The sequence below is a fragment of the Bos taurus genome, chromosome 15 (assembly GCF_002263795.3).
Source record: "Bos taurus isolate L1 Dominette 01449 registration number 42190680 breed Hereford chromosome 15, ARS-UCD2.0, whole genome shotgun sequence".
NCBI lineage: Eukaryota > Metazoa > Chordata > Mammalia > Artiodactyla > Bovidae > Bos > Bos taurus.
The window spans coordinates 30,571,181-30,592,963 of record NC_037342.1 but is presented as its reverse complement, the minus strand read 5'-3'; the positions used below and the strand labels follow the sequence as shown (position 1 = coordinate 30,592,963).

General features: G+C 47.7%; 1 long non-coding RNA gene across 2 annotated transcripts in view; it reads left to right on the top strand.

Moving 5' to 3' along the window:
• Positions 1 to 1,254: 1,254 nt before the first annotated feature.
• The window catches only part of LOC112441621 (uncharacterized), a 32,664-nt gene continuing 12,135 nt past the window's right edge, over positions 1,255 to 21,783 (top strand). Inside the window, exons 1-2 of one of the 2 annotated variants that reach the window (XR_003029447.2) lie at positions 1,255 to 1,548; positions 6,502 to 6,931. This is a non-coding gene — a long non-coding RNA (uncharacterized lncRNA). Of the gene's footprint in view, positions 1,549 to 5,518; positions 6,293 to 6,501; positions 6,932 to 21,783 lie in introns of those variants that run through there. The other variant, XR_009490648.1, reaches the window with a different exon arrangement.

Genomic DNA, 21,783 nt, shown 5'->3' with positions numbered 1-21,783 from the left:
GAACAGTGACCTTGCTGTACCTCAGTTTCTCTTTCATCCCAGGCATTCTACAGGCCTTACCCCTTTCCTCCTGGTGTCAAAACTGTGACTTATCCTCTCAAATGCCCTCCGGGGTCCTCCAATAGGAGTTGGCAGGATGAGTAGCAAGAATTATTATTAATTAGTGAAAATATGTATCATCACATAATTGGAGTGTATAATTGATGCTTCACTGCTGCAGGCAGAAATAGAGGGAGAGATAGATGAAAGCCAGGGAAGAAGGAGGCCACCATAGATCCCAGCCACTGTCTAGAATGAGAAATAGGGAGGATTTGGCGCTCCTGATACCCGCAAAATGTGGACTGACCAAAGGTCATGAGCTGGGGCGGGGGGTGCCTAACAATCAAAAAAGCAGGGGACAAACAAGCCCTTAGTGTTAGCAGGGGATGTAAATAGAGCTGCTTCCCCCAAGGAGATCATTTTAAACCCACATTCTGAGCCTGCTGGTGTGTGTGTGTGTGTGTGTGTGTTTTACAGCAGCATCAGATTTCCAATGAAAGAGCTCAGTTGATTTCTGCAGTAAGAGGAAGAGATGATAGCATATTGCTCGTGGCTGGCTTCCAGACTGTCCCCTGATCTCTTGTACTTTTGAGTCTTTGTCGCTCTGTCAGCACCCAGGCAGAGCTTCCATCCTCTCCCTGGTCCCAAGGACTGGGTTATTATAAATGAGTCGTGACGTCTAGGATCTATTTGTTTCAGGGCTCATTTGTTGGAAGAGGAGGAATAAGGTAGCAAAGAAGAGTGTCTTGGTATATTGCACTCAAAGTTTCCTCCGCTCTGCTGAGGGTGTGGAAGGAGGTGTGTGTGCAGTGGGTGGCTGGGAGCTGGGGGACTGGGGCAGGATGGGACAGGAAGCAGGTGTGGGTCATTCTTGGAAGGGGAAACAATAATAAGAGCAGCAGGCACCACATGTTGAATGCTTCTAGTGTGAGAGGCACTGTTGTCTTCGTTTAGTTGCTAAGTTGTGTCCAGCTCTTTGGCAACCCCATGGACTGTAGCCCTCCAGGCTCCTTTTCTATGGGATTTCCCAAGCAAGAATACTGGAAAGAGTTCCCATTGCCTTCTCCAGGGGTTCTTCCCAACCCAAGGATCGAACCCGCATCTCCTGCTTGACAGGTGGATTCTTTACTGCTGAGCCACCTGGAAAGCCCTGTCAGGCACTGTGCTGGAGATGTAATACCTGCATGAATTCATGTCATTGTCATGCCCTTTTGTGACATGGGTGCTGTAATTATCTCCAGGCATTGGAAGGGAAACAGAAGCCAAGGGAAGAGAAATCACCCACCGAAGGACATCCAGCTGATAAGTGATGGAGCCAGGACTCCAGCCCAGGTCCTGCTCCAAGCCCACACCTGCATCCGCCAGCTCATCCTCCAGGCACACAACGTTGTCCACTCTGCAGCCGCTGACACCGCCACCCACGCTTCACCCTGAGCGAGCCCCCACCAGCCCCATAGGCTCGTCATCAGGATCACATGAGCTCTTGCTTATTAAGTACTCAGATCAACGGTAGGTCCTTATTATTATTATTATTTTTAATGCTGTTTTTCTTTCTTTGTGCCAGACACTCTGCTGAATGCTGCAGGGCTACAGAGGTAAAACAAACATACATCCTGCCCTCCGGGGAGCTCCCATTAGAGTGGGGAGGTGGGATGGACACACGCAGATAATAAAAGGAGATGCGTGATGTGCCAAACACAGATCATGGAGTAAAGGCAATTGAAGTCTAGGATGAGGAGGGATGCTGCTTGGGGAAAAAGGGGAGGAGGACCTACAGCTGAAGGCAGGGCTGGGTTGTTAAAGTTTAAGTTGGAGTGGGTGAGGTCAAAGCCTTCTGGTAGAAATAATGATACCAAAATGTCAGCTTCTCCCCCCAAAAAAATAAGCGGGGATTTTTTTTAATTTAAAAACATTTAATGCAGTTTTAAGGGTTACTTTTTATTTACAGCTAGTAGAAAATATCGGCTATATTCCCCATGTCATACAACACATCCTTGAGTCTACCTTACACCCGGCAGTTCGTGCCTCCCGTTCTTCCGCCCTTGTGTTACCCCTCCACCCTACTGGCAAACACTAGTTTGTCCATTATCTGTGAGGCTGCTTCTTTGCTGCTGTTACATTCACCAGTTTGTTGTATTTTTTAGGTCCCACATATAAGTGATATCGTACAGTGTTTGTCTTTCTCCGACTTATTTCACTTGGTACAATAAAGCATAGATTTTTGTCTGTTTTGTATGCTGCTGTGTCCTCAGTGCCCAAAAGAGTGCCTGGCACAGAGCAGATTCTCAAAAGAAGCAGGTTAAAAGAGTGGATGAGAAAAGGGAACATTCGGAGGAAGCTGCAAGGTCTGTTTGGGTAAGACCGGCAGACTGATTTGGCCAGAATGGAGAGTGGGCGGTGACGGTTAGAGGAGAGAGGCTGGAAGCAGCATTTAAATGGATCTTGAAGAATGAATCTGATTTTGATAGATGGAGAGAAAGGAAGTCGCTATAATAAAGCCTGGCGTGCCTTCACATGAAAGCCCAGGAGAATAAGTGAAAAGCTTCATCACGTACAAACCAGAAATTTTTTTCCCACCTGGACACCTGGAACAGAGGCGGTAAAACCGAGAGTCGGGAACAGAGGAGACTGCAAACCCCAGGCTGGGCTGTGGCACAGAAGTAGCAAATGCAGCCCGCGGGCGCCTGGTCCCATTATCCTGCCCCCTTCGCCACTTACGTCCCCTTAACAATCTGCAGCCCACAGTATTTGTCTGCTCTGGTTTATGGCAGTGACTTCACTGTGCCAAAGCCTGGTCTCAGATGACCCCTTAAGCTGATTGCCTGGCATCTTTAGTCTAAGCCATTGCCCAGTGGACTCGGGGTTCCTGCTTTCCAACAGCTCGCCCGGGGTGGGCAAGAGTGGGCTGAGCATTTCTTAGTAAGTGCCGGAACTGCTCCAGTGTCTATCCAGCCCCCAGGTTAGACCTTCTGTTCTTAGAGGAGAAGGATGTGTTTTCTATTTTCTTTGCTCCCGGGTGCCTGAAGTAAGCCTGAATTGAGTGATGCTAAGAAATTAAACATTTTAGAAAAAATTCTGTGGTCACAGTGGGCCCAAGTTAATGCTTTCAAATTGAGAATGGGTAAATTTAGAGAGTGTGGGGTGAGATTTGGAGAAGGGCAATCTGTTAGTTGATCTCAGTGACACTGGTAAAAAAGTAAATGTTGGGGTGTGCGTGTGTGTGTGCTAAGTCGTGTCAGTAGTGTCTGACTCTTTGTGACCCTGTGGACCATAGCCTGCCAGGCACTTGTCCATGGGATTCTCTAGGCAAGAATACTAGAGTGGGTTGCCATGCCTCTTCCAGGGGATCTTTCTGACCCAAGGATTGAACCCATGTCTCTTATGTCTCCTGCATTGGCAGGTGGGTTCTTTACCACCAGCACCACCTGGGAAGCCCCAGATATTGGGACAGGGAATGATAAAAACAGAAAAGAATATATGGCATCTCTCATTATTTTCCCATAGGACTCTGTTTTAGAAAGTTGCATGGGGGCAATAAAAAGAATGTTTTTGAAGCTGACAGATCTGAGTTTAGTCTCTGTTATTTAGTGGTTGAGTGTCTCTGGGAAGTCCCCCAACCCAGTGGTGACATTTGTCAGGAGACAGTTTTGATTGTCACAGTAGGAAGAGTGGGTTTGCTACAGGTTGATGAGAGGGTAGAGGTCAGAGATTCTGCCAAACATCCTCCAGGTACACAGGACAGTCACCACAACAAAGAGTTATCTGGCCCCAAATGTTGATAGTGCCTAGATTGAGAAATCCTGTCAACCATATGAGCCTCTGTTTCCTCATCTGTAAAATGGGGGTGAAGAACAGCCACCTCATGGGTTGCTAGATCAAATTTAGTGTGCATGCCAACTTGTGGTGGGGGTGGAGAGTTAGTCCCGGGCACACAGTAGGTCCCCAGTTTGGTTCCTGTCATCTGCTCTCAAGTGCCTTCTTCATTCTGGATGCGGAGAAATTAGAGAGAATTCAGAAGCATTGCCAAGGTAATTACAGGGCAGGGAGTAACATTTTGAAGGAACATGAAAAGAGGTGGGATTATTTAGGCTGAAGAAGAAAGGTGGCTCAAAGGTGACTTAATAATAGTCTTAAAGCCTAAGAAGAGTTATTATTTAGGGAAAGATAATCCACTGCTTTCCATCTCCACTGAGGAATGAAAAGGAACCACAAGTAGGGTGGAATTAGGCTAGATAAAAGGCAGAACTTCCTGTCTGCAAAGGTCAGCTGAAGAAAGAACCTTCTGCACATCTTAAACCCAAAGGCTGCCCCGCATCAGAATTTATCAGCTAAGATTGATGAGCAACTTCCTGTGTGTTGGGAGAGCTGTGGGAATGGTTGGAGTCAGGTGGGCATAGGGGAGGTGCAACAGTGGGGATGGAAGGGTCTCTGCCCTCCCATTTGGGGAGTGTGTGGTCATGGATGCCCTGGAATGCCAGACCAAGGGGGATGTCCTCGTTCCACAGGGGCAGAGGTATGGGTGGGGAGAGCCCCTGGCCCGAGCTATGCTTGGGAAGGTTAATAGTAAAGGTCTGTAATTTGGGCTAGAGGCATCCCTGGGGGGCAGAGCGGTCAGTTAAGACCCGAACATGAGGACTAAGGTGGGGTGGGAGGTAATCAGGGTAGTGGCAGCTGGGAGGAGTTGCAAAATCCTCTCTTGAGCCCTGTTTCCTGGGTGAGCCTCTGATTTCTCCATCAGGGTAGACAGGTTGGCTCCAAGCTGGGCCACCTGCTGATCTCAGCACGCTGGAATCCACCCCAAGCGAGTGCTGGATCTTCTCCTTTCCACTCTGGAAACTTGGAGCGTGGCCAGATGCCCTGCCAACCATGAGCTCGGCTGCTGCTGGGGCTCTGCTGGTGGGAATGCAGGAGGCCCACCGAGGCAGGCCGCGGTCCCTGCTCCCCATTAGCGGTTTCCTCTGACTGGTCCTACTTCCGGGTGGAGATGCTGTGTGGAAAGGGAGTGCAGAAGGAGTGGCAGGAGCTGGAGGGGTGGGGCCGGGGATAGAGAGCCATCCAGGCCCAGGAGGAGAGGTGCTGACGGAGGCCCCATCCTGCCTGCTGCTTGGCAGCCTCTAAGTTGGTGCAGAGTCCTGGTAGCGCCAGGCCGCGCCCGGGGCCGCCCCTGCAGCCTGTGGCAGCAGGCAAAACAGCCGCTCCCCCTGGGGTCGGCTGGAGGAAAAGGGGACGACAGAGGATGAGATGGCTGGATGGCATCACTGACTCGATGGACGTGAGTTTGGGTGAACTCCGGGAGATGGTGATGGACAGGGAGGCCTGGCGTGCTGCGATTCATGGGGTCGCAAAGAGTCGGACATGACTGAGCGACTGAACAGCAACGCCGGGGTCCCACCTGACAACTTAGAAGCCTGTACAGCTCCAGGCAGGAAGGTCGTGCAGAGGGTCTCTGCTGAGGCCTGGGTGCGAGGGGAGGGGTTTGGGTTACAGGGCCTGAAGGTCAGAGCTGACCCGAGGGGGGACTTCCTGATCCAGAGCAGTGAGATGCTGCCAGGTGCTGGGAAGGGGGCATCAGGAGGAGCGGGGGGCCTCACCCCCAGGAGGTGCCTCAGAGTCACCTGGGCGAGCAGTGAGTGGGGAGCAGAGAGTTCCTCAGGCTCCAGGCAGACCTAGGGAGTCAGGATTTGGCGCTGGCGGAGCAACACCTGCCCTCTTCAGAGTGGTGAGGCAGCTCTCCCCTCAGGGTGAGCGGGGCCTCTACAGCAAGCTCCCCTCAGAGCTGGGGCCGCCAAGAGAAAAGAGTAGAACTTCAGCGTTAGGAGGACTTGCACTGTGAGTTCTGCCTTGATAATATTAGTTCTGGAACCTTCCGCAAGGCACAAAGCTCAGTTTCTTCCTGTTTCAGAGGGTGTCAGTACCTCTTTTATAGGATTGCTCTGAGGAATAGATGAAATAATGCACTGCCTCTACATGGTTGGTTCTCCACAATTAACATGCTTTCCTTTTCCGTTGCCTCAGGGCCAGGAGTGGAGTGAGCCCAGCCAGGTGGCTTGAGGCTCCTCTGGAGGCATTCACTCTCAGGTGAATGAATGGGCCCCAGAGCGGGCATCTCCTTTGATTTTGCACCCTGGGGGCATCACTTGCTCACCCTAGTCCCAGCCTGCCCTGCTTTTGAGCAATTTGTCATCTCAGTCACAGGCTCGTTCAGTTCAAGAAATTCTGGAGAGGCACCCTCAAAGTCTGCGGAATCTCACAGGTGACGTGAAGAAGTAAACCATGTGCATGTGATAATCAGAGATAGAGATAAACCCGGGGAGAAGAGGACCCAGCATCTGACCCAGACTGGAGGGGCAGGGGAGGGGGGCTGAGGAGTACAGTTGGAAGGATTAACCAGCAGGAGTTAACCAGCATCACTGACTCTCCTGCAGTGGGATCCCAGCCCAGTTAATCTTATTCTACCACCAGGAGGACAATTTGGCCCAGGCCTACACAGCGATCCTAAGACTGTGCCCGCAGGACATCGGCCACCTGTACGGAAAGTGCAAAAAGCTCACCAGATGCTTCTAGAGCTCAGAGGGTTGGCATCGCTGAGGTCTGGCCCCCATCAGCCGGCACATGGCAGCTGCAGAGGAGTGTGGGAATATCCCCGTGGGGAGGAGGATCTCAGCCGCCACTCAGCAACAAGGCCACTAGCGGCTCACTCCTCCGGAGTGAAGGCGCTGCAGTCATGAATCACGCCACTCCCCAACTATTTTGAAAGGAAGCTTCCGTGATGAAGGAGGAGAATTACAGAGAGCAGTGCCAGCGTTGGGAAAACATGCCCAGCTTCCATCGGCAGCCGTCACTTCCTTTCTCTCTGCTCGAGGTGCATATGACAGGAGCTTCCGAATAGCGCGTAAGTGCAGGAAACGCTGTGAGTGTGTGTGTTTGTCTTCTGAGCGACTTTCATCCCGCCAGAGGTTCAGTCTGTCTGTAAAATCCACGTCCTTGTCAGCAACTGGCGAGGCAGCTCAACAATGGAACGAACTTAGCTTGTTTCACCACCTCCACTAAGCGAAGCTCACTCCCATCTCTCCCTCCAGCACAGGAGCTTACATTGGTACACCGTTATAGACACACGGCAGAGGTTGGGATCCTCGGTAAGGTTTCCCCAGCCTGAGCTCCAGCTGGGAGAGCTCCTCTCTGCTCTACCTGCCACCACAGAGCCATCCTCCACCTCCAGCTGCAGCCCTGTAGAAATTCCAGCAAGCTCCAGTGAACATTCCTGTGTAGGTGATAAACTCTCTGCTGGACAGGGCCACCTAAGGACAGGGAAGTTGTAGAAAAAGACCTCTGGAATTTGCTACAGACTTTATGATGCCATGATCAGGAGAACTGTTCCCAGAGGCCTTTGACGTCCCTTGCAGTTTGAAGCCATTGTCTTCTTTATGGTAATGATCAGATTCTCTGGGACTGAAAAGACTTTAAAAGTCAGCTGGTTCCCTTCTCCTCTCCTTCCCTTCCCTGCTTCCTTTTCCCCACTCTCCATTCTTAAATCTCCTTTGCAAGTTCGTCATCACCCCACTTGTATCCTTCTAGCAATGGGGAACTCAGTATGTCTCAAGGCTCAGGGCCACTTGGATGGTTCTATGGCTCTTCTTCCACTGAGCTGAAGTTTGTCCACAATGAGTTTATTGCCACCCCCTAGGAGCACAAAAATGGAATCTAATCTATCCACTACATCACCCTGCAAGCCTCGTGCAAACCTGAGCCTTCTCTCCTCGGGGAGAACAGCCTTACTTCCTTAAACTGCTCCTCTTGTGCATTGTTTTATGTCCCTTTGATTGGAAATGAATATCTGAAGGCCGTTCTGATTCAGATTTTTTTTCTTCCGGGGAATTTAGTGAGCAACGTGGCCAACTTTGAGCCTAGTATTTTGGTTTATCAAAGTGGCATCATAACTATTACTCCTAGAGTAACTGAGCCCTGCAAACATTGTCTGCCTGATGACGTCCTGATCAGGGGAAGCCAGTCAGTACTCTGGCAAAACACTCATTCCACCCAGAACCCAGGCTTAGAGAGTAATTTTCAAACTGCTGAAGCCCCAGGGACTTCCTGGTGGCTCGGATGGTAAAGAATCCACCTGCAATGTAGGAGACTTGGTTTTGATCCCTGGGTTGGAAGATCCCCTGGAGAAAGGAATGACAACCCACTCCAGTATTCTTGCCTGGAAAATGCCATGGACAGAGGAGGAGCCTGGCAGGCTACAGTCCATGGGGTGGCAAAGAGTTGAACATGATTGAGCAACTAACACTTCAGGGGATTCTCAAAGGACAGTGGACATCCTTTAGATGTGAATCTTAGCGGAGCTGATACCTGCACGCTGTCAATCTGACCTCCTGTACTTTTGCTGAAGTTAAGATAAGGAATGTTTTTGAGGGTACCCAGGAGGCCCTTCACCTTACCAGGAAATCCTTGTTTGCAAGAGAATAAACCAGTCTTTGGAGGTGGTGACTAGGTCAGAATTCCAGGACAGGAGAGGCCTACCTTTGGCCACCTCTTTGCTGGAGCAAAAACAGTACAGGGGTCTCCCTTCTCTCCAAGGAGATGTGGTTCAGATCTGGATCTGAACCAGAAAGACTGGTGCTTTGAGGAGCTGTCTCCCTGCTTGAGAGCATCCAATCCCTTCTACCACCTCAGTACCTGATTTCCAATTTGTTGATATTTTCCATTTCATTTCCCTCCCCCTCACCTTCCCTCCCTGCAGAATCATTTGGGGCTTTGATTTTCCTTTGTTGGAATGAGAATTTCCTTCCTATCACAACTGCACCTCCCTCTTCCCACCTCCATGACATTGTTTAATTCAGCTGTTTCCTGCACCTGGCTTTGCCTCACACCAACCAGGAGGTGGGCAGAATCACAGCCCACAGCCCCTGCTTTACCTCCCTCCACGTCAGACCTGGGCCTCTCCAGTTATACTCCCTTCTGCTGGTGTCAGGATGGAGTGAACTTTAATTACTGACACTGCTGTGCCAGGAATAGGGGCTTGGCGAAGCCTCCACTCCATCCCTGGTGGTCTGCCCAGTATCTTGGCAGTAGGAACCCAAGATATTCCCATAATCCTCTGGCTGGTGGAGATTCCAGTCTCTTTCCCTGGACTTCCAGGCAGGACTGTCCTACAGTCACTGTGCCAAGTTTGAGGAGGGATGCTGGTGTGGGAGAAGAGGAAGCCTCTTTTAAGAACTGCAGAAAATGAAATTCTATTATCTGTCTCCCGTGCTCTCCCACTCATGGGGTCTTCCTGTGGCAATGGATTGTGTGCATGCATGCTAAGCCACTTCAGTCATGTCCAACTCTTTGAAACCCCTTGGGCTGTAGCCTACCAGGCTCCTCTGTCCATGAGATTCTCCAAGCAAGGATACTGGAGAGGGTTGCCATTTCCTTCTCCAGGGGTGGGAATGGATTGGTCTAACCTAAATCCTAACCACTGTCATTTTATTTACGGTTAGCAATTATTCTTTTAAAAAATTTCATTTCTTTGGCTGTGCCAGGTCTTAGTGGTGGCACATGGGATATTTCTTTGAAGCTCATGGGCTTCCCTCTAGTGGTGACACGTGGACTTACTTGCCCTGTGGCATGTGGGTCTTAGTTCCCTGACCGGGGATTGGACCCATGTCCCCTGCATTGAAGGCAATTGTTAACCACTGGACCACCTGGAGAAAGTCCTCCACTAGATTTTTGTCTTTATTAAAGCCAATCTGGCTTTGTTCTCTCTCATTCTCCTGGTCTCCAAGGTTGGTCAGGTGGGCAGGGTGTTAGGATCAAGGTGTCCCTGTCTCCTTCATGGCTTTAATTCATCTCTCTCCATCTTATTTCCATCTTTGGCTCAGGCTCCACAAATGGCTATTTTCCTATTAGCATCTCCTTTGCATCACAATTCCCAGTGGTGATGGAATTGAGATGGCTCCTCAAAGAGAGCACAGCTCTGTGGATCAACTGTTTATTGAGTGTTGAGACCATCATACCAATTTCACTACGCTGAGATTTTGATTGATGTTCTTCAACCTGTAATCCATGGTCAAAGGGATTTTGAAGTGAGGAAAGGCCCTGGTCTGCATAAGTAGCCCATCTGTCCATTCATTGAATTATTCATTTAACAAATACTTTCTGACTCTCTAGCCCCAGCCAGTCACTGGGCAGAGCGTGAGGAAAATGAGCTAAGAAAACATGATTCTTCTTCCCAAGTCACTGATAGGCTTGGGGAAGCCATATGTACCCATGTACATGTTATAGTGCCAGGTGGTGGGTACTTTACACGTACAGAGTGGGAACAGGGCAGCTGTGCCTGGGGCCTCAGGGAAGGCATCATGCAAGAGATGACTTTTGAACCATGCCCTTGAAGGAAACATAGGAGCTGTATGGACAGCTAAGGTGGAGGAAAGACTTGATGTTACATTGTTCAGACCAGCAAGGCACTTTCAATTGCTTTCCCTGGTATTTGCCTCAAACTTAGAAATTATGAACTATATCATTGATTCTTTTAATCTAGTACAGTATCTACACAGAGGCATCCCTGGTGGCTCAAAAGGTAAAGCATATGCCTGCAATGCGGAAGACCCAGGTTCAGTCCCTGGGTGGGGAAGATCCCCTGGTGAAGGAAATGACAACCCACTCCAGTACTCTTGTCTGGAAAATCCCATTGATGGAGGAGCCTGGTAGGCTACAGTCCGTGAGGTCACAAAGAGTCAGATACAACTCAACGACTTCACTTCTTTCTTGCAGTATCTTTGGTGTGCTCAGTTCTGTGCTCTGGGCACCTTACAAGTGGCATCAGCTGCTATTCATAAAGATGAGGGACACCGGGCCACACAGAGGGTGCAGGCGTTAGGGCCTGAAATCAGGTCCAGCCTTCTACCCCTCACTGAGGCTAATGCAAGCATCTTCCAGGAAGTGTAGAGGGCTCTGCTTATTGTCTGAGTTCTGAGTTCCTAAAGGTGCCAAGTGTGCACTAGTCAAAATTTAGACACAAGGAGAGCGTAAATCTGTCCAGGGGAGTTCTGATTTTGGTGTCCGCTCTTTAATCAATAGCATTAGGCATTCCAATTGAAAGGTCATAATCTGGTGGTCTCCCAGAAGAGTCATTGGTTCTGACGTGGACATATTACATGGCTTCCTGACTACCAGGAAGACGGGGCCAGCTTCCCAAAGGAACAAAGATGCTGCTCTCTTTGCATTGTCTTTGGATCAAGGGCCAGAAATGAGCTTGGTTTTCATCACAGCTTCAAAGCTTAGCGCTGGAACAGACCTTGGTTAGTTTAACGCTTCTGCCCCTGAAAAGACCACACGAAGTCCTTGGGGGGCCACCCTAGCCAGGTGAAAATAGATCCTACTGCCAAAGAGAATCCGTGATTTCCTTTCCAGAGGACTCTGAAAGAGCGCCCTTAGTTACATTTAAATAATTCAAGCTGGAGTGTAAATGTTTTTCACTTTGTTCTGGTTTCCTCCACATTTCAGACTTGGCAGGCTCATCATCAAGGAGTTAGAGAGGGAGCTCTCAGTGGAAGGTGTTCCGGGTGGGTTGATGGCTGTGGGCATCATTCCTGGGGAGCAAAGGAGGTTGGGAAGATCTCCCTGGAGAAGGGGATGGCTACCACTCCAGTATTCTTGCCTGGAGAATTCCATGGTCATAGGAGCCTGGCAGGCTACAGTCCATGGGGTCGAAAACAGTTGGACATGACTGCGCAACTAACATGCAACAACAAAGGGGTTAACGTGCTCAGGCTGCAGCTGGAAGGGGAGTGGCCCAGGGAGTTGCTTCAGCTCAGTGCCCATGGCCTCTCCCCAGAGAGGCCTCCCCAGTCACTGTACACAGAGCGCTTCATCCTCCTGGCCTGTTTTATTTTCTTCATAGTACTGCTAGCTGCATTTCCACTTATTTATTATCCATTTCCCCTTGGAATGTATGCGCCACAAGTACAGCACTGTCTTGGTTACTGCTGTGTCTCCTGATGTCTTGTAGGGGCTCAATTAATATGTGATTGAATGGTTGATTAAAGAATACGAAAAGTTTTTGTCTAGACTCTGAAATACAAGCTAGGTATATATTTTTCTGGACTTACAATTAAAAGGCCAAGTCTGTGAAGCCCTAGGTCACAGAGTCACTGTGAAGACTACTATAGACAAGGACTTCCTGGTGGTCCCGTGGTTGAGACTCTGCACTCCCAATGCAGGGGGCATGGGTTCGATTCCTGGTCAGGGTGCTTTTGGAGAGGCAGCAGTGAAGTGAGAAGCATCTCACATGAAGCGAGATCTTCACTCCCTGTGCAGGAATTGAACCTGGGTAACTTGGATGAGAACCAGAAATCCTAACCACCAGACCAGCAGTCATGTCTGACTCTTTGCGATCCCATGGACTGTAGCCTACCAGGCTCCTCCGTCCATGGAATTTTCCAGGCAAGAGTACTGGAGTGGGGTGCCATTTCCTTCTCCAGGGGATCTTTCCAACCCAGGGACTGAACCTGGGTCTCCTGCATTGTGGGCAGGTGCTTTATCATCTGAGCTACCAGGGAAGCCAACTTGGATGAGAACCAGAAATCCTAACCACCAAGACCAGCAAGGGCTAGAGGCTAGAAGCTATTTTTTCCTGGATCTTTGCCCCCGTTGAAAAATGCATTTTTCACGGAGGCAGAAACTGTGAATACAGGTACAAAGTTTATTATTAGAGATGTAGCACAGCAACAAGTGGGAGAGCACATAGAGAAGTGAGTTGTCAGTTAAGATAGAAGCAAGACAGAGATGCACACCTGGAGAGAAATGAGGTGGGTGTCCCTGCTGATGAGGAGGAATACAGTAAAGCAGAGGTTTAATCATTTATACAGGGGAGTTCTTCTGGGTCTTTTTTTACTTTAGCCAATTATCTGGTTTCTTTTTCCACACCTGACCTACCCTGGGACCCTCCAAAACATGCGTGTGCAACTTTTCCCAAGATGGATTCCAGTCCAGAGGTCTATGGGGCAGCCTTGGCCCATCCCATAACAGGGGAACCAAGATCCTGTATGCTGCACAATGCGGCCAAAGAAATAAAAAAAATGAATTATTATATAGACATAAAATGTAGTAGATACATAATGTTTATCTCTGCATCCTCTTTTCTTTTGGGGCCCCCATGGTTCTAACTGGCCTGTCAATCACAAAAAGCCATAGGGCTAAGCATGTGACCCAGGCCTGGATAGTCATCTCTTCCCTTAGGACAGTGATTGGCCCAAGAATTGATCACATGATCCAAATAGAGCCAATTAGAGTTCTTTCCTGAAATTTATATATTTGTGCTAAGAGGGGAGGGAAAAGCTATGACTCAGGGCATTTGAAAGCTATCTTCTCTGTCACAAGGGCATAAAAGCTATTTTGCAGATGACACAGACAACAGTTGCCATGTGGATGGTGAGAGGCTGGCGTCTGATGGCACTGATTCCGGGCTCTGGCTTCTGATTGTTGGATCCTCGGAGCTCTTCATTCTTTGAACTCTGTTAGTTATTTTCCACTTTACAAGCCAACATTTTGCTTAATTAGTTTGAGATGGTTTTCATTTGTATGTAGCTGAAAAGATATTTTCCTGGTCATTCATTTATTGGTGTTTCATTTATGAATTTAGTCATTAATATATTTAACAAAGATTTATTGACTATAAAACACCATTGTTGTATAACAAAGAATTTGATTAATCTTTGTTCTTTGTTCCCAGGATGGAGCTTCTAAACTCTTGGAAGTAGTGTCTTTGTTATTCACAATGGGCCCCTGGGGACCACACCTGAGTTTGTACTAAGGATTTGATTCTGGATGGAGGTTGGTCCTTCCAGAGAAACAAACTTTGTTTTTTTTTTTTTTTTTTTTTAGAAACAAACTTTGTGATTACAGAGTTGGGCTTTGAGTGAAGTGATGTTGGCCTGATCTCCTCCAGAGAAGGGAGGGGATTTAGAGTTCAGTCACATGGCCAGTGATGCAATCAATCACGTCTACATAATGAAACCCCAATAAAAACTCTGAGCACCAAAGCTCAGTGGCTGGTGAATGCACTGACGTCCCAGGAGAACCACACATTCTGATTCCAGGAAAAGAGGGTATGGAGACTCGGCGTTTGGGCCCCCCCAGACCTTGACTGTGAGTTTTTTATTTGGCTGGCTCGGATTTGTATCTTTTATCATAAACACATTGAAAGTATAGAACATTCCAGAGTTCTGTGGGTTGCTGTCTTTAGTCACTAAGTCATGTCCAACCCTTTGCGACCCCATGGACTATAGCTCACCAGGCTCCTCTGTCCATGGGATTTCCCAGGCATGAATACTGGAGTGGGTTGCCATTTCTTTCTCCAGGGGCTCTTCCTGATCCAAGGAATCAAGCCCTCATCTCCTGTACTGGCAGGCAGATTCTTTACTGCTGAGCTGCCAGGGAAGCTGTATTGAACTATAAAACCCAAGGAAGTTGTAGAAACTTCTGAATTTGCTGCCAATTTTTCCAAAGATTAGGTGTCCTGAAGATTCCCAAACTTGTGGCTGGCATCTGAAGTGAGAGCAGTCTTTCTGAAGTGAGAGTAGTCTTCTTGGGGACTACCCCCTTAATCTGTGGCATCTGCATTAATTCAGAGGGTTTGTGCAGAATTTTACTGCAGTGTTATAACCATACATATGACCCAATCATTACATTCTAGGTATTTATTCAAGAAAAAAGGAGATAAGTAATTTTTCACCAGATGAAAGCTTTGTATACAAATGTTTATAACAACCTTCTTTGTAATAGTTCCAAACTGGTAACAACCCAAATGTCCATCAATAAGTGAATAGATAAACAAACTGTAGAATATCCGATCGATGGGATAGCACTCCATGATAAAAAGGAACAAATTAGTGAAACGAGCAATAATATGGAGAGTCTTAAAATAATGATGCTGAATGAAAGAAATCACACAAAAAAGAGTATACTGCATGCTTTCATTTACATAAACCTCTAGAGAAGACCAACTAACCTATAGTGGCAAGGTGGCCTGAGAGGAGAGGTGGGGAGGGGTGGCAGGGAAAAGTCATGAAGGTCAGGAGGATACTTCTTGGGTGGTGGGTATGTTCACTATTTTGACTGTGGTGATGGATTCTGAGGTGTAGATTCCTGTCAAAACTCATCAACCTGGGGAAAATAATCTAAAAAAAAAAAGACTGGCTATATATATAACCGATTCACTTTGCTGTACATCTGAAACTAACTCAACATTGTAAATCAACTTTTTCTGTTGTTTAGTCACTAAGTCACATTGGACTCTTTGCAACTTCATGGACTGCAGCACGCCAGGCTTCCCTGTACTTCACTATCTTCCAGAGTTTGCTCTAATTCATGTCCACTGAGTCAGTGATGCTATCTAATCATCTCATCCTCTGCCACCCCTTCTCCTTTTGCCTTCAGCCTTTCCCAGCATCAAGGTCTTTTCCAATGAGTCTGTTCTTCGCATCAGGTGGCCAAAGTATTGGAGCTTCAGCTTCAGCATCAGTCCTTCCAGTGAATATTCAGGGTGGATTTCCTTTAAGATTGACTAGTTTGATCTCCTTGCAGTCCAATTAATACTTCACTAATTTTTTAAAATTATAAAATATTAAAAAATGAAAGAAAAAACTCATCCAATTGTACATTTGAAATGTAAGTAGTTTATTGTATGTCAATTAAACCTCAATAAAGCTATTACAAACATCATCATGGTAGGTCCAGTGAAAGGCTGGAAGTTTCCTTATAACATATCCTGTACCTCTGACTCAGTAAATCCCAGGACTCCTGACTTACCTCCAACATGCTGTTGCTCCTGACATACCCTCTCCCTGTTAAGGACACTACCCTCCACCCAGAACCCAGAAACCCAAGAGCCTTTCTGGACTTTATCCTTATCTTTCACCAACAGCCCACTGGAAATTATATTCTAGTGATTCTTTTTCCACTTTAATATCTCTTAACTTCAACTCCTCCTCACCAGCAGAGTTCAGATCATTATCACCTTACATGTGAATAGTTACGACAGACTCCTAACTGGTTTTCCAGCTTCCAGGCTTACTGTGACACCCACAGTGCCACCTACTCCTGCTTGTAAGCCTCGTATGAGATCCGTTCTCTACACTGTTTCCAATGAGACCTTTCTAGAACCTATGTGTGACTTGAAGGACCTTAATACATGTTGTTTCTTCCAGATAAAAGGTAGAAAATAAATGTCATTCTCCTTTCTTTGCCTAGATAATACTTGCCTTAAACCATGGCTTTATTACAGAGACCTTCCCATACTCCCAGTCTAGTGATGTATCTCTATGAGCACCCGGAACTCCTCCTTGGTAGGAGTCTGTGTGCTCACAAATGCTACATTCATGGTTAATTTACTGTCTGTCATCAGACTGTACTGCTCATGAAAGAATTATGTCTGTTTCATTTACTACTATTTCCCAGTGCCTTGCTCAGAGTTTGGTCCAGACAGGAGTTCCATAAATATCGTTTGCCAACTCAAGGAGGGTTCAGTCTACTAGGATCGTAGCATCACAGGGACCCAAATACATACATTAGGCAAATTCTATATACCTTAAAGCAAGACCTAAACAAAATACTATAGTGGGTCACATAAGGGGAAGGGATCTGGTTGTGGAATAAGAAAGGGCCGGAAGGAGGAAGGGGCAAAGGGAGCCGGGTCAGGCCTTCCATGGAGAATGGACTTGACAAAGGAGAAGATGCAAGAATGTCTACAATAAATGTGGAGACTAGAATAGTCCAATTTCTTTGGATTATACATTTACAGAGTGAAAATAGTAGGGAGAAGGAAGGCTGGAAATGCCTTGAGGCCAGTGCTTGGAGAGTGTTAAATATCCAATTATTTGGTGGCCTAGGGGGACCACGGAGGGTTTCTGAACAGGCGAATGACTTAGTTAGCTGTGCTGCTGCCAGTTCTTCTTCTCTCCTCTCCTCCCTTCCCCTTCACTTCACCTCCCTGCCCTCACCTTTTTGGTGGGAGGAATCGTGGTAACAACGAACCATAACATGGATTAGAAGGAGATAGAAACCAGAATTGGACACCTACTGCTTAGACTGTTGTCCAAATACTCAGGTGTTAGCCTTGAAAATAAAGGGCTCGGGCCAGATGCGAGAGGAGTGGTAGAAACAGACTTTGAAGGTCTTGGCACTTGATTACTCAAGAGGATGAAAGAAAGAGAAGGTTCAAAGATGAATCAGTGGTATCAACCCGTTACCCGGAGGATGAGGCTATCTTTACTAACTATCACCAAAGAGTTGGTTTGGTGGGGAATCCGACTGGGGCAGGGAGTGGGAAAGAATTGGGAATGAATTTGGCCTGTACAGCCAGATGAATGCAATTCCCGGCAGTCTTTGATCAAGAAATTCCTCAGGCTTCTTTCCCGCTGTGCTCAGTCCTTTGGGAACCTCTGCCAGTCAAGTGGATGGGAGATCCATCTTCATGGAGAGATTTTTTTTCCCCCTTAATAAATAACAATGCTAAATTGCAAGCATGTGTGGGAGTATCAGGACATGGCTCCTCAATCCTGCTATTGTGTTCGAGCTCTGGGTAATTAGTGTCTGATAGTTTTAAACAGATGGGTCTCTCTGGCAGCAGGGATTACAGCTTGAAATCAATCCTGAACAAATATTATATTAATTTCCCAACTCCCTCTCTCTGTGGACAAAACCCGTTCTTTTCCTCTGAACACTGTAATGACGAGAACATTAATATTAGATCATTTAGAGATGAAACGGAAGTGGTGGAGGAGGAAGAAGGGACTGAACTTAGGAGCTGAGGAGGAGGCAGATGCTAAAAGTTTCATGTGGCAGGATGCAGACAGGAGGCAGGAAAAGGAAATTCTGAGCGCACACTGGGTGGGGGTGGGGGTCTGTTCAGGGTTCCAGTGATCCCCAAATGTTCCGCATGAGCTTGACATTGGCACCTGCTCTGACAGCAGCCTGGGTAGTCTCAGATGTTTATGCAGTCTCAGAGAGGAGATGGGTTCTACATAAATAAGTCTGCAGGGGGCCTGGCTAGACTTCTGACTTTCCAATCAAACTGGGCCATCTACAATTCAAAAACAAACGGGCTACCTGGAGTGAGCCTGCAGCCTCTGCCCCCACCACCTGGGAAGCCCAGCCTCTTCTCCTGGACTGTTAAAAAGGAAAAGCCTACCACCGCATCCTCCCGTAGTGGCAGGTGATGAGACCCACGCTCTCGTTCCCAGCCTTGGGTAAAAACTAGGCCTGGAAATGTTTAAATCTATAGGCTGTCAGCCCTCGATTATTAATGCTAATATAATTCCTGAGCCATTTTTCTTTGGCTTTGTAAGCTTTGGGGTTTTTTTTTTGTACTTCCATCCGGCCTTACCTACCTAATCATGCTCGGCTCCGGTTGACGTTAAAGCATGAGGCTCAGCAGCAACTGTGAAGTTGGGAAGAGAGCAGGGAGTTGCTAGTGAGGAGTCTCGAGGTCAGAGCCCCCCCACCATGCTCCTCTCCGGGAGATGAGCTCCTGGAGCTGATGTAACGTGTCCAGTGTCTGTCTTGTCAATCTTTTATCCCTGGCTCAAAGTAAGTACTCACTTGGTACTTGTTGACTAGTTAATTATTTCACTTAATTCCAGGCCATAAAGGACACCAACTTGGGACTACAGGGACCAGCTGAGAACCATGACCTTTCTGCTCAGAGGCTTGACCTTGCGAGAACGTTCCTATGAAACTTGAAGAAGCTTTCCCCACCTCTTCTACTATGACCCAGGGGCTTCTCTTGGGGACAGAGCAAGGTCCTTCAGCTCCCATCTTATAGATGCTTGGGGACACACATTCTACACTGGTCCAGGTCTGAATGGCTTCCAGAGATGAAGAGCAGTGATCCTGCCTGCTGAAGGCATCATTTCAATTCTAGGAAAAGACTAGGAGGAGGGAAGGGAGGTGTGGAAAGCATCTTTTGCTAAACTCTTAGTATGGGCTCAGGTACCTTAGACACATTAGCTCATTTATCATTTACCTAGCAGCCTCCTGACCATTACTAGTTTCTCCATCTTTTTTTTATCTAATGCAAACAGTCACAGGTAGACTGCTTTTTTTTAAAAGATCTATTTATTTATTTAGCCGTGCTGGGCCTTCATTTCTACACAGGCTTTCTCTAGGTACGGTGAGCAGGGGTTACTCTGTTGTGGTACACAGTCTTCTCATGGAGGTGGCTTTGGGAATCACAGGCTCTAGGGCACGTGGGCTCAGTGTTGTGGTGCAAAGCTTAGCCACCTTGTGGCTTGCGGGATCTCCTGCACCAGGGATCAAATCCGCGTCCCTTACATCGGCAGGCAGGTTCTTAACCACTGGACCACCAGGAAAGTCCCTAGGTTCCCCCTTTGAAAGATGAGTGGAATCTCAGAGAGTCTGAGAGGGTCTTCAAGGTCACAGAGAATCTATATATGGCAGGGACAAGATTCAAGAACAGATCTGTTCACCTGAGTGCTACCACAACTCCTTTCCTCTTTGTCCTGGTGAATGTATCCAGGAAGAGGTTGCCAGAAGCCAAAAGATTTTGCTGTCTTAGACCACTACTTTCAGTGGCAGAGCTGGAAGTCCCATAGAACCAGAAACTCCAAGAGAGGCATTATTATATACAGCACAGGGCCCAGGACTCAGACAAGTGTTCAGCGACCCTAGTTAGATTACACCCCAGTCTCCTCTGTGTCTTCACATGTAAAATTGGAGGTGGTCGACTGTGTGACTTCCTACACCCTTCCCGTTTCTGACATGATCCCAGATGCCAGGAGGCAGTTTCTATAACCTGCAAATCCTAACTCAGACCATTCCAAGGTCGGGCTTACCACACCTGCGGGAAGGAAACAGTGATATTCTTGACCTGACCTTCATTGCTGGCCATCCCTCCAGCTCTCCGCTCCCACCCCATTTCAGGTCTAAACTGAAGGGTAGAGGTGAAGGCAGCAGTGGAATAGTCTTGAGAAATACAAATGCCCTTGAACCCTCAGTCTCCACATGTTTGTTTTTTCAGTTCAGTTCAGTCGCTCAGTCGTGTCCGATTCTTTGTGACCCCATGAATTGCAGCATGCCAGGCCTCCCTGTCCATCACCAACTCCTAGAGTTTACTCAAACTCATGTCCATCGAGTTGGTGATGCCATCCAGCCATCTCATCCTCTGTCGTCCCCTTCTCCTCCTTCCCCTAATCCCTCCCAGCATCAGGGTCTTTTCCAATGAGTCAACTCTTCGCATGAGGTGGCCAAAGTATTGGTGTTTCAGCTTTAGCATGAAGCTAAACACCCAGGACTGATCTCCTTTAGGATGGACTGGTTGGACATCCTTGCAGTTCAAGGAACTCTCAAGAGTCTTCTCCAACACCACAGTTCAAAAGCATCAATTCTTCGGCGCTCAGCTTTCTTCACAGTCCAACTCTCACATCCATACATGACTACTGGAAAAACCATAGCCTTGACTAGACGAACCTTTGTTGGCAAAGTAATGTCTCTTAGTTTTCTGAATGTTGAACTTTAAGCCAACTTTTTCACTTTCCTCTTTCACTTTCATCAAGAGGCTTTTTAGTTCCTCTTCACTTTCTGCCATAAGGGTGGTGTCATCTGCATATCTGAGGTTATTGATATTTCTCTCGGCAATTTTGATTCCAGCTTGTGCTTCTTCCAGCCCAGCGTTTCTCATGATGTACTCTGCATTTAAGTTAAATAAGCAGGGTGACAATATACAGCCTTGACGTACTCCTTTTCCTATTTGGAACCAGTCTGTTGTTCCATGTCCAGTTCTAACTGTTGCTTCCTGACCTGCATATAGGTTTCTCAAGAGGCAGATCAGGTGGTCTGGTATTCCCATCTCTTTCAGAATTTTCCACAGTTTATTGTGATCCACACAGTCAAAGGCTTTGGCATAATCAATAAAGCAGAAATAGATGTTTTTCTGGAACTCTCTTTCTTTTTCCATGATCCATCGGATGTTGGCAATTTGATCTCTGGTTCCTCTGCCTTTTCGGTCTGGCCAATTAGAACAGGGGTTTGCCTCAAAATCTCTGATTTCATTGGTCTCAGATGTGGTCTGGACATTGGGATTTTAAAATGCTTCCTGGGTAATTCTAATGTGTAGACTGAGAACCACTGAATTAGAATAAGATTAGTACTGCCCTTACTCTCTTCATGGCAATGTTTTGAGAAAGTGATGGCCTAGACTTTTGATCGGAACAGCTACACTTGCATTGATCACCTTAGAGGGAGGCTGCAGGAGGGCTGTGTGCTCCTGGTCACTCTGGGTTCCATGGTATCCTTGGTGTTGGGTCAAAGTCCTCCCTAAATGTCCATTTTGGCCTTTCCATCTTCCTAGGTGTCATGTTTGCTCTGCAGGGTCGCAGCCAAGGAAGACATAGGAATGTGAGGAGGTAGCATCCAGGTGGGCAACACCTCTTCTTGGTTAACTTGCCCCATCCCCCACCTGTCCTGGGGAAACTGGGCCTTGGGCTGCAGGAGCAGCACATGCAGGCCTGGCCAGCTGGCCCTAAAGCAATGCCACCGACCTTGGCCTGGATAATCACTGGGGCAGCTGTTGGGCGGGGCCAGGGCGGGCCTCATCTCTTCCAGCGTTGGAGTGCTGAGCCCTGCACTTGGCGTAGGTAGTGGTGGTGGAGGGCCAGAGGAGTGGCTGTCTTAGCTCAGGGGCTCCACTCTGGCTCATCGTCCACTCGAATCCATGCAACAGGAACACAAAAGATTTAAAAT